The 15,113-nt window shown below is 41.6% G+C and overlaps 1 protein-coding gene across 7 annotated transcripts in view; it reads right to left on the bottom strand.

The window, feature by feature from the left end:
- Window positions 1–15,113, bottom strand: part of SORCS2 (sortilin related VPS10 domain containing receptor 2) — a 558,451-nt gene that overhangs the window by 465,601 nt on the left and 77,737 nt on the right. The window lies entirely within an intron of this gene.

Raw genomic sequence — 15,113 nt, forward strand, 5'->3', positions numbered from 1 at the left:
AAGCCTTTCAGGAACACCATCACATTCCCAGCACCATTGCTGAGCTTCCTCCCACGATGAGGAGCACAAAGACAACCCCACCAAATTCTGCAGGTGCTGCTGAATGGCCAGCACACAGCTGCAAAAGCCCCCTTCACTAATTGGTATGTGCAACACCTGTAGAAGAGGGACAGCACAGATCCCCTTTAACATCCTGAGATGGGTGCTGTGTTCTCCCACCTCCCTTACCCCACTCTGCTCCTGCTGTCGCAAGGGGCTTTTGAGGAGCCAGAAGAGCCACGCTGGAGCACACCCAGCTGCAGTGGTGCACAGGCCTCCAGAGCTCAAAGTCCTGAAGCTTTTCTCCTCCATTCAGGGAGCACCTGGGAGGACACAAGGCTCAGCTTTCCTCACGCTCCGCTCAGAACTGAGCAGCTCCCACATCCCTCCTTCCAGCATTCACCCAGGCAATAAAGCAAACAGACAGGACTATTTAAAAAATGACCCTAATGATGTAAATTAGACAAACATTAATAAACTCAGCAGGTTATTTCCCTACTGGAAAAACCACCGTAGATCAGAACGGCTCTCGTGTTGGTGATTCATATTGTTATACAAGGCCTGTGTCTGAAAATAAAGGTTCCACATGAGACTTGCATTGAAAACACCTTATCCACCAAGATCGCCCTTATTATTTCTGAACTACAAAAAGGCCAATAAAAGAGCTGTATTAAAACAGGTCCCCTGTTACCAGAATGCTGTGATTAAATGTTTGACTTACAGTTTGCTTTATTAAGCAAAGCAAACACCGGCAGCTTTCCAGATTTCTGAACTTTGAGTCACTTTTTAGCATTAGGGCTAACCCAAACCTGTTCACATCCTACAAGCCTGGAAACTGCACATAGTACAAAACCTGAAGGTTGTATTTTATCCTACTGTAAAGTGTTAGATGTCTGATTACATGAGGGTTAATTTCCCATTTTGGGGATCTCTTAAACCTGCACAACAGAGAGACTGAAGAACCACGGGTTTTGCACTTGATGGTACAAGACTTGTGCCAGACGGCTACAACTCCTCATTTAAAAGTAACGTATGATCTTATATTAAAATCTAGCCTAAGAATTCTCATATTCCTAATATTTTTGTTAATGATGTCATTTCTATATGTGAAATAATACATGATAATCAAAAGAAAAACACTAAGGGACTACAGATAGCCAAAAGACTGCAAATACCCAAGTCAGAGTAAGCACTCTTTTTCTACCTCAATAGTGGAGAAAAACTTAAGCATGAAAAGAAGCTCCTTTAACACCTGTAACAGAACCCAGATCAATGGGACTATCAGCATGACAGTGTTGGATGAGGTCCCCAAGCGCCTGCCAGCCAAGCTCACCCTTCCAAGGCTTTCTCCAAATATACTGGTACAGCTGATCCAGACTTTGGAGATGGGATGGCCGTTCTAGCACTTAAGATCTCCCACAGAAAACAACTCACCTTCAACCCTGGGCTCACCAGATGTCAATGGGTCTATCCCAACAAGCCAAACCTTTCTCATCTGTTATACTGCAATGTTCCACTCCCTTCCATGGATTATGAGAAGGCATGGTCATCTCGCTGTAAACTGCACAAAGAGAGGCTTGGAGCCAGCTTAGAGACTGACACCTAAATGTAGGTGCCACACACAGGTGCAGACACTGCGAGAATTCACCTGAGCACTCCTTACAATCAATGGAGTCCAATTCAGCTGCTCAGCTCATCCTAACACAGGCACTTACATTTGGTTAGCTCAACAGCCCTAGATTGCGTTGCTTTAGAAGATTCATAGCTTCAGACCCTTATAAAAAGACCTGTACTGACTTTATAATAGAAGTTCAGACTCCAGTTTCACAGGTAGACAACTCTATTCAGATATTTAAATTCACACACAGAATCTTGCCCTGAAGTCTAAAGAGATGGTGCAGGTTCAGGTTTTACTGAATGTGTTCTCATCCAGTCTTTTCCACCCCAAAGCAATGAGTGCTTTGACAAGGAGCGTGGGAAAGTTTATACCAGATACAGATTTTACAATAGATCGGTTTGTTATTTATGAATAAAATAGTGTGTGCTGTTCCTTCTGCCTGCAACTTAGAACTATAAACTAAATTTTAGATACATAACTTAGGCATTGTTCCTCACTTTAGTTATAGCTGTTCTGTTCCACTGTATCACTCAGTACCATCAAACTTGTGAGGCCACAGAGGATTTAAGCATGTCATTTAATCATTCTCCAAAAGGCAAGCTGAACAATGTCACATCTTTATCATTGCATATGGCATCACTTACCCTGATAGCTGTAAAAGCAAGGATCACTGTTAAGCATTTAATCCTGTCAGACAGGGATATTAACCTGCTATTTTAGAAGCCATTGCCATCTGATCGGTGCAGTAGTGACAACGATGGCTTCCCAAGGAACAATTCTTTCTGCCAAAAGAAAAAACGGTGCAAATAGCTTTGACAGACATGGAACTCTAGACCTGGTGAAGAAAACTTTTGATGGAAGTTATTTCAGTAAAGACAGTGTTCGGGGAAAAAAAAAATATAAAGAGCTCTTTAAAACATTCATTAAGTTCCTGTAATACATAAAAAAATCATACATCTCCCTCATTTGTAGGTATACAAGCATACACTATTTACTTATCTCTGCCTACAGGGATAAAAATCAAAGAATGACCTCACGGCACAGTTAATGTCCTAGTAAGGATCTCAACCCCAAAGTGCACTTCAAGGGGGAGAAAGTGAATAAACAGAAGATTTCGAATCACAGATTAGCCATTTGCTTGAACAAGTACCACGCTGAGATTGAGGACAACAACTGAAGGAAGCAACCGGACTCCGGGTTCTAGGCAGAATACGGCCATGCCAGCTGGACTCGGCTGACAATGACTCTTTCAGACATGAGATGTTTCATTCATATTTCACACAATGGCTAAATGAGTAATGAACAGATGGTTTTGCTATTCGCACCACTTAGTGGAGCATGAAATGATGCCCTGACAGGTAGGAGAGAGAAGAATTCAAAGCAGATGTTGTAGTAATACTACGGCAGCGTACAGTATGTCAAAATCCAGCGTGCATAATACTTAACCAAAATATATTCAGAGGCTCTAAAATTAGAGGTATTAATAGCTTTATTAGTATTATTATTATTATGTAAGCTCAGAGGTCAAAAATTACAATAAGCAAGGACACTTTAGAGTGAACTTGGTAACTAATCCATTCAGGCCTGTATGTTCTTCTGCACTACCGGAAGAGAGACAAGGTTCATCCATTCATATATGACCTGCAAGCCTGAGTGCTGCAGCGCACAGTACATGGGACTGACAGCCAGAGCTCTAGACAAACTCCAGCTGGTGTAACAGGCAGCTGCCCAATTAGTAATGGATTCCCTGTCCCACAGACACATGGATGCTCGGGTCACTATATTGGCTACTATATTAGCTTCAAACGTAGCCTATTATTTGACCCTTAACTGGGAACTCCAGCACTGAGTTTCTGCCATTGTATGATGGTGTCTGGGGCTGGAAGTTGACTTGCCCCCTCCAGTTATCATGCAGACAACACAAAGCAGTGTTTAAAGGCACCCCGGTTCCTCTTGGAGGAAGTCAAACCATGCAGAACCTCACCCAGAAGCCAAAAATACCCAGCTTCAAAATATATTTTGGATTCTTTTTAAGTCTTATGAATGACTTTTTAAGTCTTCTCAGTGGCAAACAATGATAGGACAAGGGGCAATAGGATCAAGCTGGAACACAAGAGGTTCCACTTAAATTTGAGAAAGAACTTCTTCTCAGTGAGGGTAACAGACACTGGAACAGGCTGCACAGGGAGGTTGTGGAGTCTCCTTCCCTGGAGACATTCAAAGCCCGCCTGGACACATTCCTGTGCGACCTCACCTAAGCGTTCCTGCTCCAGCAGGGGGATTGGACTAGATGATCTTTTGAGGTCCCTTCCAATCCCAAACATACTGTGATACTGTGATACTGTAATTTAGGACTGTAAGTTTTCAATATTTTAACAAGAAATCTAGCAATGCACACCACATTTCATTTCTTCCTAAAATATTAATACAGTATTAGCCATTAAATTAAATATTAGTAACAAAATACGCAGTAAATTATTTTCGGTGTTATACTAAACACAGTGCAGGTTTTTCCTGCAACTATTGCAATATGAATGAAATAAAAAATGAGTTTCTCTTCCATGAGGACATCTGTGTCTGTGTGAGAAGCTGCACTCAGGAGTAGCATACCTACTCATACATTATCATTAGGGTTTTACCCATATTACTGACCTTCATGGTCCTTTCCTCATATTTTTGGCCAAACACCTAGCTAAAGACAACATGTTGGGATTGACCCCCATTCCACTTCCATACGTGACTGCAGAGCAGCTCCGCTGCTCAACAAGCACGTAAAGCTACCTTGAGCGAGACAAAGCTTGGATTTCACATCTGTATTGTTTCCAGACTTTATGGTATGATAAAAATAACAACTGTTAACTTCGAAAGATAAGATGTAATTATGAGAGATGTAGCCTGCTAGGGTGGAACACACCTACTTTCATGAAACCCACGCAGCAGCCCTGAGTGCAGGGTCTGCTCAGCAGGCTCTGGGCTCCAGCTCTTCAAGGAGGGACCTGCAGAGCCGCTGCCTGTCTGCACCTGCCTGGGAGGAAAGAGACTGCCATCTGCTGCGTTAACCCCTCTACCGGCAGGAACAGAGCACAAGCAATGAAGAGGAGGTTCATGGTTCAGGCAAAGAGGTGAGAGAGTTTCCACAGACATCAGCTGTTTGCACTAACAGGGATTCAACGGGGAACAACAATCCTAATCAAGCTATTTTCTTCTCTTCCCTCCTCCCCAGCTACTTTCCCTTAGTCAACAAACTGATTTTCTAATGGGAAATATTCATTCAATATATACTTTTACAACATCTAACCCCTGCAATCCTTTTGCTCTGAAGTACGGCGATTGCTGTGCCTGCTGTTTTGCCGCACCAAAGAATTGAAGCAAAAAGGTGGAGTATCAGAAAGAGAAAACAGAAAACGAGAGTGGAGACTTGCAAGAACGGAGTTCATCAAAACATTTATATGCAGAAGCCAGTGGAAAACATCAGAGAAAAAGCAGTAAAACCTATCATGAATAAAAGAGCATTGCCACAAACAGCTGGTCCCCACTGGCAGTGCAGTGGCTTGCTAGCAGTAAGACAGAGCTTAATAAGCCTTAGCACTTGAACAGCATCTCAAAGCAAAGATCTCAAAGCAATCGCAGATATTAAGATCCTTGCTTGTACCAGGTGCTCTGCATGCTCATTATTAATATCCATCAGAGCTGATGATGTTCAATATCTCACAGTACCCAACTCTAACTGATTAAAAGCCTCAAAACAACATCATGAGATATGAATTATGGCCTTCAATTTAACCAGGAAGAAGCTACAAAATAAAAGAAATTATTTCAGAAGATGCTGCATGCCTCCAATTTCCACTAATCTTCCTTGCAATCCAGAGAATATGGCAAAAATTAAGCTGAAACATTCAGTTCAGAATGCCTGTATCAATACACAGTTACTTACCTGAATAGCAAGTGCTGAGAATGTTGGGTGTCCAGAATGAAAAGCAGAGTGGCGGGTTTACCTTAAGAAACTAGATGGCTTATATATAAGCATCTGGTTGTAGAACAAGTAAACTCAAAATTTTGTCCATGTGACTTTTCAAATATCACGCAGTAACCTGATATCAAGGCAAGGATAAGAATATATGACTTTTTATTCCTAGCCGAATAGGCCATCCCATTTCTCTCACGATGAAAAGCGAGTCAAAACCGAGAGGGCAATTATTCCATTTAGCCAACTCTGCCCTGAAGGAAATAAAACTTTTCCGCTTTACTTCTTCCCAGTGCTGTTACAACAAGCATTACCACATAATTTCAGCCGGCTGCACCTGTTCTTGACAATGTCACTTTCCAACTGTGCAGAGATTTGGAAATGGTTATTAAACACTCATCAAAGAATAAAAACAAAATTGAATCTAAATGGACTGTGTTACACTGCACGGAAGGGAGGCAGCTGGCAGAGCCGCGCCGAGGTGTCCTGCCGGGCTCTGTGTGGAGTGGCACCCGGCGCCACTGGGGGCACCACGGTGGTAGGGGCAGACCCCACATTCCAGGCTATCGGCTCAAATTGATTCTCCATACATAGTAAGAGATGTCTCGCTTTGTTTTCTTTCTAACAGGCTGTATACGGCCATACTCAGGAGCACCTGAACAGAATTAATTCAGCTGGTTTGTTTTTATATATATATATATATATCTATCTATCTCAATACCACTGTTCATGTTTTATCTTATGCTCTTTCAAGTAGAATCACCCATTCTCACTCATAATTGAAGGCAGAAACTCCTGGAATAAAAGTATATACCCTCCAGGGAAAAAAAAATAAGCTTATGGGAAAGTCAACTATTTGCTTATTACAGCCAACATTATTTTTATCAAAACAAATTGTCTCTTGCATAGACTTGGAGATGCCACACTCCCCATCTCCCGGGGAGGTCATGTCATTGCCCAGGGCCTCTGAAGAGCAGGCTGAGAAGCAGCTACAAACACAGCGCACCCCGTTCCCACTTGCAAACTGCCTTGCAGAAAGTCAGCACAGGCTCCATAGCCCAGCAGGCTCCACAAGATCTGCCCTGATGAGAGCGGTGCTTCCACAACCCAGCTCACTGTTGGTCCTGCCTACATGGTTGGTTTTAAAGGCAGTGTCTGGGATGTCTCTAGCGATGCACTGGGACCATAAACACTGGCTGAGAGCAAAAAATACTAAGATAATGAGAATTACTCCTCTTTCCATAACTGATCGGGTTTCTAGGTGTTACAGCCAGTTCAGAGGTTAGTGCCGCTCAGCTCTGCACTAACAAACCTCAGCAGCACCTGCCAGTAATATAAAGGGTTACACAACTAGAGATTGTAAAATGGTGGCAACCACAAAGGACAGACCTGAATTGCCACTTTTTCTTCTTCTCACTAATGAAGTCTACAAGAAGAATCCAGTGGACAAGTAGCAAAGATACTGTTCTCAAAATAGAGGAGGTGCAAATACGGGGCAATATTCATATATAGTCACCTCGACTTGATTGCAAAGCTGTTGGCTACAACATTTCCGCTTGCTGCAGTCATGCATACTGCCAGCCTTTTCAAAACACTGTCTTGCATGATTTGGAGCTAAAGACCATGTTAAGAGAGATGTTGTGACATTCTTCTGCTCAACTACTGTAAAATGTTAGTAAATAACTGATATCTTTACTATCCAAACTGTTGAGTTGCAAGTGGAGAAGGCGAGAGAGGAAACCTTGGGGGAATGTGTCTGATCTCATTTCTCGTCAGCGGTTCACTTCTGCCAAGTGCAGCCATCACAGAAAACGCAGCAATTCTCAAACAGTTAAAACTGGAAGGACTGAACATCCCCCAAAGAAAAGCTAATGGGATACAGAGCTTTTCACCCCCAGGTCACTGGCTCAAATCTGGCTTCTCTCAGAGCCATGAGGCTGCCAGGCAGGCTCCTCAGCTGGGGTACAAGGATGCTCTTAAACCAGCCCAGGGCCTGCTGCCTGTCAGCAAGTTTGAGAAATAATCCCTTGCTCACCAGTCCTGCTCTAGGAAGGGGCTGTGAGTTCTGCGGGCAGAATGCCTTACAGTTACAACTGAGGCATATTAGTGCTGAGGATGAGGTAGAAATGCACTGCCCAGGATGCTCATTTAAATTTCAACTTCCATCTTCTGTCATGGTTGATGGTTCCAAATCCAGTGTTACGTACTAAGCTCTTTTATTCAAGATGGGTTTTTTACTGTTTTTGCTTCATATAAATGGTCTGACAAACTCATGTCAAATCACACAGGAAAGGCAATGGCAAGGAATGCAAATTTAAAAGTAGATAAACTTTAAGGCTACAGAATAGTATTTTTTTCATACAGTGCTACTGTGAAACTGCCTCCCACACACTGTTACAGATGTCAGATGTATAAATGGATTAGAGAAATTAGAGAAATGAATTAGAGTCATAAAAGGTCTGATTTAATGGGCACTGGAACAGGACTATAGAGACTCAGAACTTGTACTAATGCCAACAAAGCAAAAATTAAGATCACCTGCTGTAATGGCTTGAGGACAGATCTTTTAGCTAGAATTTAGTCAAGTAAGTGGAATAACAAGTGAGAATTTAGTGAAGTTAGTGGAATAACAAGTGATAAATTCATTTCCAATTATCTGGGTGAGTATTTAGAATCATGGAATACAAGGGAAAGTATTCTGGAGGTCATCTGCTCCAACGCCCTGATGGAAGCAGGGTCACCTTCCAAGTTAGAGCAGGCTGCGGAGGGTTGTACCCAAACTCTGAGTATCTCCAAGGCTGGGGATCTTACGGCTTGTGTGGGCACCTGTACTAATCTAACCACCCATGGTTTTCATGGTCGAAAAAGTTTTACTAATATCTAATGAAATGTTAATGTTCTTGTTAGTGGCAACAGATCAAGCATGTCCCTGAATTGTTGCTAGTCCCACCCTGATAGCACAGAGGTTTGCCAATCAGATCTGATGACATACTGCATCCTCTCCTCTTTTTTTCCTCTTTAACAAGAAAAAATGCAGCTGAAATCTGGAGGGGAGCGGGGGGGGAATCTGCTTATTTGGCACCTCAGAATCCATGACATTAACTGCTGTGATTCTTCCCTGCATCAGAAAACAAAGTCTGTGTGAGCAGTCAACAGTACCAGCATCAGTTTTACAGATGGTGAAGCTGTCCCTAGGTATCCTCTTCTCAGAGGCACTATATATATATATGATCCCATTAATATCTCTGCTATGTTTTGGGACATTTTCATTCTGAAGTTCCACTCCGGTTATTCAAGAAACCACAAAAATTATGCCTGAGGAGGTTATTTCCACAACGGCAGCATGTTTTTGGTGGTAACACAGTTTGCCGCAGGTGATGTTATAAGGCATAAAATCTCAGCTATATTAACTTCATCATGGTAGTCCCTTGGGATACATTACTGGAGGTTCTTCTTACTATAAAATTCAGTTTTTAAAATAAAAATGACCAGAGCTATATTTAGTCTTTCGTTCCAGCTGAAGAGGCTGTTAGAACTACGTCTCCAGTGTCTTCAGGAATTTGGTACTTAGCAGTAACACAGCAGAGCATGCACATGACAAAATACAGTTCTCACAAAGCATTTGATGGAATAAAAAGTAGCACCACTTCACTCCAACTAGAATCTGTCACAGTATTAATGATTTAGATATTCAAAAGCTTTCAACTAACAGTCAGGCAACACAGTGGAACATAATGTCAATATTTATAAATATATGAATACATTAAGATAATAGCAACGAGAATTCTCTCCTACTAATTGACTCCTTTCCAATGCAGACTTTGCATGAATTATAGTTCTCCCTGATTCTTCTCTGACAGAGAGATTCAGCATTACTGGAGGGGGAGGAGGGGGTATTTTGTAAAAAAGAGAGTCTTCTAAACTTACTCAGAAATCGTTGAATTTCTGCTGAAAGCTTAAATTTTCCAAAACAGCTTGTGAATTCACATGCTTAATTTAACAAGAAATACTGAAAGGACTTGAGGATGTGTGACCTCACCTAGGCATTCCTACTCCAGCAGGGGGATTGGACTAGATGATCTTTCGAGGTCCCTTCCAATCCCAAACATACTGTGATACTGTGATGTACTCTCTCAGAACTGGATGTTTTCGTGAGGTGACAAGATAGACATGTAAAATCATCAGTGATTTTTCAAAGGATAAATCAGCAATCAGCTCCTAGAATCACAGCCCAGGAGACCGAGCAACTAATATTACACACTCATGTAGGAGAAGACTTGAATACAACACCTTACCCAGCGGGAGCCGCCGACACAAGTCAGTGAGACAGCACATAATTAGCCAACCTGGAATTTTGCCCAGATACCCAAGTTAACAACCTAGAACATACATACCATGGATCTTTAATTACCACCAGCATTCAAAATCTAAGTTTTACGCATCATCTGAAGTCAGCCCTGGGAAATAAGTAAAGACTCCAGTACATAGGATTGAGTGAAAAACAGTTAAGGATTTGGGTAACTCCTGGGGAAAAAGGGAAAGAGCTGGTCAGAGCTGCAAAGATCACTCTAGGAAGGTAATATGGATGCAGAAACTGATTTTTGTCTCAAATGATTTGCAGCTTGCAAGTCTCTGGAGAAAAAAAAAAGGATTGGGCATAGCCAACTGGCCCCTTTCTTTCATCGGTCAAAGGAAGTTTGACAATGCTGCTTCTTGATTTCATGTTGCTCTACCCAGGTATGAAAGGGAATTTCAAAGCTACACCACTGTTTAAAGAAACTCTTTTTGCCTTAAAGATTTTAGAGAATATATTGATTGCATTACCAAGAGACAAGGAACACCAGCTTTTAAAGAGCTTCTTTTGTTATCATCTTCATCTGACTCTGATTTTCTTCTGGTTTTCATTTTCTTGTGTGTTGTGATACTTAACAACAGTGAAGCGTTAGATGTACTTCCCGTTGCTAAAAAAGGTTTCATTTCTTCATCTCTCTTAAAAAACATATTGTAGCACCCTTTTTAACATGAGTTAAATTGTTTTACGTAAAACACTGTTTAGAAAAGAGCTCTACCAGAGATATTATGAAAGGCAGAACAAAATCAGGATTTTCTTTGCCATCTACTGTAATTCTTCAGTGAGCTGGCTACTATTTAAATCAGATGGGACTTTCTTGTCACTGCCTGTCTATAACATCCCACTGCAACAGCACCCACACATCACTGAATTCACTCTCAGTAAGAGCAGGGACCAAGGGGCAGGAAAAAAAATCAATGGCTTTAACCTGGTTTAAAACATTTTCTTTGGTCTCCATTTTTTTAAATTCATTTTAGCTAGGAAATTGGAAAAATCATTATTATTACTCACTCAGATTTATTCGTAAGACCTAGATGAGGTCTTTGGCCACAAGACCATCCATCTTACACATGCTGGCGTTAAGGAGGCAGTAAACCAGGCACCGGCATGAGCACACACGCCTGTGTCAGGGTCTGACCCCCTTCTCTGACACTGTGCTAAATTACACAGGCTACAAGGTAAAACCATGTGTTCATTTCCTTACCTTTTCCTTGTTAATGTGTCGTTCTCAAGTTATTTTTCTTCGTATATTTTGGCTACAGCACAGATGCCCATTGTAATTTGCCTGCAAAGTCTCACTTTGAAGGTCTCAGATGTTTGGTTTTGCTCAGAAATGTGACTACATAAAGATTTCACATTTTATTGCTATTTTTCTTGTATTCTACTGCCCTTGTAGAGTCTGAGTGAAATCTGCTCAGTGAATGAAATCTGTTCAGTGGAATAACACGAGCAGGGCACGCTGCTTTCTGCTTCTGCTGGTCCTGCAAATCCAACTCGGCAAACAGAGGAGGAACTGGGTTTTATTCTGGTTCACACTTCATCAGCAGGACTGTTAATGAAGTCCCAGCATTTTCACCTGCACCGCCACATTAACAGAACCTTGTTTAGCGCTGCAGCAACAGAGAGTAAAGTACAGTAGAAACCCGCTGTGCTGCTCTGGCGTTCACTTTATCCCCCAGTTCTCTTTGAAGGAAGGATTAAATCCACAGCTGAAATAAACATCTCTCTTGAAGAAAAAAAAAAAGGCCAAAAAAACCCAACACACAGAATCCCTCTTAAATGTCTGTGTTAAATCCGGCTTTTCAATAGCATTACTCTGCTGTAAAATCAAACAGGATCTGCAAATCGCAGTAATTCCTCAAAAAGGGAGACTTGTTATTTGTTTGTAATTTGTGTTACTATTCAGAAATACACCTGCTAAAATAAGAAGCCGACAATTTTGACACTGAAAAGGTTTTTTCAGTTTCTGGTTTTGCAAACAAATAATAAATCACAAGGTAGAAAATACTTTGTCTTTAGGCAACAGACATTTTAGTAGGGTCCTAGGGACTTGGATTTTTTTGTTGTTTGGGTTGTTTGGTAGGGTGTTTTAGGATTTCCTATAGAGTAAACCATGGCATCAGTAACAACTATTTTGCTACTTCAGGGAAAAAAAGGAAAAAAAAAAAAGCCAACCAGGTCAAACTTTCCCTTAATTAAGATGCAAGAACACCACCAAAGTTCAAGAAGATATGCAGGATTTAAAAGATGAATGCAGGTCTAAAAGCAAGCAGATTGACAAAGTTCTCTTATGTATGGACAAAAGGACAGGAAAAAAGCAATCTGGGAACTATAAAGTTAAGTCACCTATCACCAAACACATTTAAGTGCTTGTACAGGCAATTACAGATCTAGCGAGCAACCAATAGCAACTGAATTAGTACCTTAATTCTGATACCCTCTTTGGCTTTTAGGCACATATTAGGAGCTTAAAGTTTTTGTGAGGGTTTTTCCTACAATAAGCCTTAACATCTGCAAGCTGTGTTCAAAATCCTATTCATTACCAATGCCAAGAATATGAAAGGACATTACCCAGCACACACAGGCAGGAGCCAATTCATCTAAACTCAGCATGAAAATGTGCTGTTACTATTCAAACCAGAGGGCACAACAGGCAATGAGGCACTGGCTGGCCTTTGCTGCTGCAGCGTTGATCAAATTATCAAGTAAAATATATTCTGATTTTAAAAAAAAAAGACAGACAGTAAATAATATCTTAAGATGAACAAAACCAAGCTTTCTCCAGGACTAGCAACCAATTTAAAACTTCAAGCGTATTTCTGATTTTGGCATACTAATGCATCATTGAAAAACAAAGCAGATAGCAAGCTGGTGCAGTCAGTTAAATCAGAGATCTGCCTGGAGATCTCTGTGAAGCAATTAGGGGATACTTGAGGGCTGAGACTCATGATGAAATACTCACAGAAAGTCACCAGGGCTCAGCTGATTTACAGTAACAGGTCAAGCAACAGTATCTACGGCATGTTGGAGTTCTCTGAAGGACTCAAGGTGCAAGGAAAAATGGGAGTCGGTTCCCAGAAAGACCAAATCTGGAAGGTCACCCATTAAACAACAGCAAAACAGTCTGGAGTAGCTAGACCAGGTACCTACCCTTCCCTCACCTTTGGAGGCACAACTCCCGGGGGACATTCACAAAGTAAATTATGGCCTGAGGAGACAAGTCAACTTCGAACACATCCACAGATGGTGAAGTCTCCAGAAGAGAAATGAAGCTTCCAGAAGGTGATTCAGAATCACAACCTGTTTCTTTTTGAAAGAGGGAGACAAGTATGAAATCTGATTCCTCAGCATCAAGCTGATGAATACCCCTTTCATACCATTTGCTGACTGCCATCTAACCACAGGGCCACAGACATGCAGAGAAATGTCACAGCAACAGTGTCACTCTGAGCCAGGAGATCAGAGAAAATTCCCCCTTCAGGCAGCACACACTCCAGACACATGCCAGAACAACTGAAACACAAGAGAGTGAAAAAATCTTCAGCATTCAGAAGGTTATTTTCTACCTTAATTGATTGTATGCAATCTGCAACTTTCCCCTGGTGAAGGTTGTGTGCAGGGACCCCGCTGCCAGCTCTGCCCTCGGCACAGCCGGACGCTGTGGCCCCTCATGCTGAGCTTACTGGAAGTCGATCCCAGCTCCACCACTGGCCCAGTAGCCACAGTACATCTGGGATTTAAATAATTCACCCATGCAATACTTCTAATACCAAAATATATCTTGTATATTATCTTTAATTAATGTATCTAAAGCACTGCTACCTCAGATGTAGGATGATATTCATATAATTTACATTTACATCACACTTACATGTCTCATAGATACTTCTCTCATCCTACTTTCATTAGATAATCCAAGTGTTAATACAAACCTACACTGTAGCTGGACAGTGACTTTAACCTCTCCATTTAGCACTTCGTTCCCTTCTGTAATAATCATTTACCATGCAGTTTGTTGCGGATTTTTTTCTTATTTTTCCCTTTTTTTTCTTTTTCCTGCTCCTCATTACCTTGGCAGCCCAAGGGAAGCAGGGTTTGGATTAACTTTCAGAGTCCATGGAGGAAGTACAAAATACTAGAGCTCATCCAACCCAATCCCTATTTCATTTAATGTTCACTGGAATATTTATAGGTCATGGCATTTTGTTAAATGTGAGACTGTATGCAACAGCACTTTATCTTAAAAATAAATTTGTTCAGGATAAGGACATGAGTTTGAATACTCTGTACTTAAAGGGTTTTTTTTTTAATAACTTTAACATATTTGTCTCCTACAAGCAATGACTTCAATGGCCAAAGAATACGGGAATGTAGAGAGAGCACTTACAAAAGTGAATCTCATTTTGGTTTGCATATCATTATTAAAAAGTCGCTCTTGAAAAATAAAGGAAAGAGACGAAAGAGGTCAGGTGTAATGTAACCTAGCTGCTCAGGAGGAAAATTCCCATGTTGAGCACAATGTTAAATCAATGAAGCTTAGCAAATTTTAAAGAGGAACGTTTACAGTTACTTCATAAAGTAATTGAAACATTTTTGCAGGACCCTCTTCCCTTGCCTTCACTTTGTCCTCTGAGAGAACTATGGAAGTTGATTTGGTATAAACAGGGGATTAGTTTCCTCTCTCATTGCTCACTCCCCATTTGCTCTGTTTTGACAGCACAGCTCGTTACTAAAGCAGAAACACAAATACAATTCTGTTTGCTTCACAGTACACAGGCGCCACAGCTACTCGCACTTCCAGAAACTGAAGCAGAAAGGGATGATCAGCAAGCCAGGGCATTCGCAGCTTCTGTTTGCATCTTCCAAAGCCAGAAGAGGGTATGAAGATGACAGATCTTTCTGTCTTCTGCACAGCAGGGCTGCGCCAGAGCAGCATTGCCCAGCGCACCAAAATCCCAGGAGAGGAGAGCAGAAAAGAAGGAAGGGGAAGGGGAAAGGGAACTGGAAGGGGAAGGGGAAGGGGAAGGGGAAGGGGAAGGAGAAGGGGAAGGGGAAAGGGGAAAGGGAAAGGGGAAAGGGGTCATGGCACTGCTCTCTCCATGGACCCGTGCACGGGGAATACAACCACCATATGTCGGTTC

The sequence above is a fragment of the Patagioenas fasciata genome, chromosome 4 (genome assembly GCF_037038585.1).
Source record: "Patagioenas fasciata isolate bPatFas1 chromosome 4, bPatFas1.hap1, whole genome shotgun sequence".
Taxonomy (NCBI): Eukaryota; Metazoa; Chordata; class Aves; order Columbiformes; family Columbidae; genus Patagioenas; species Patagioenas fasciata.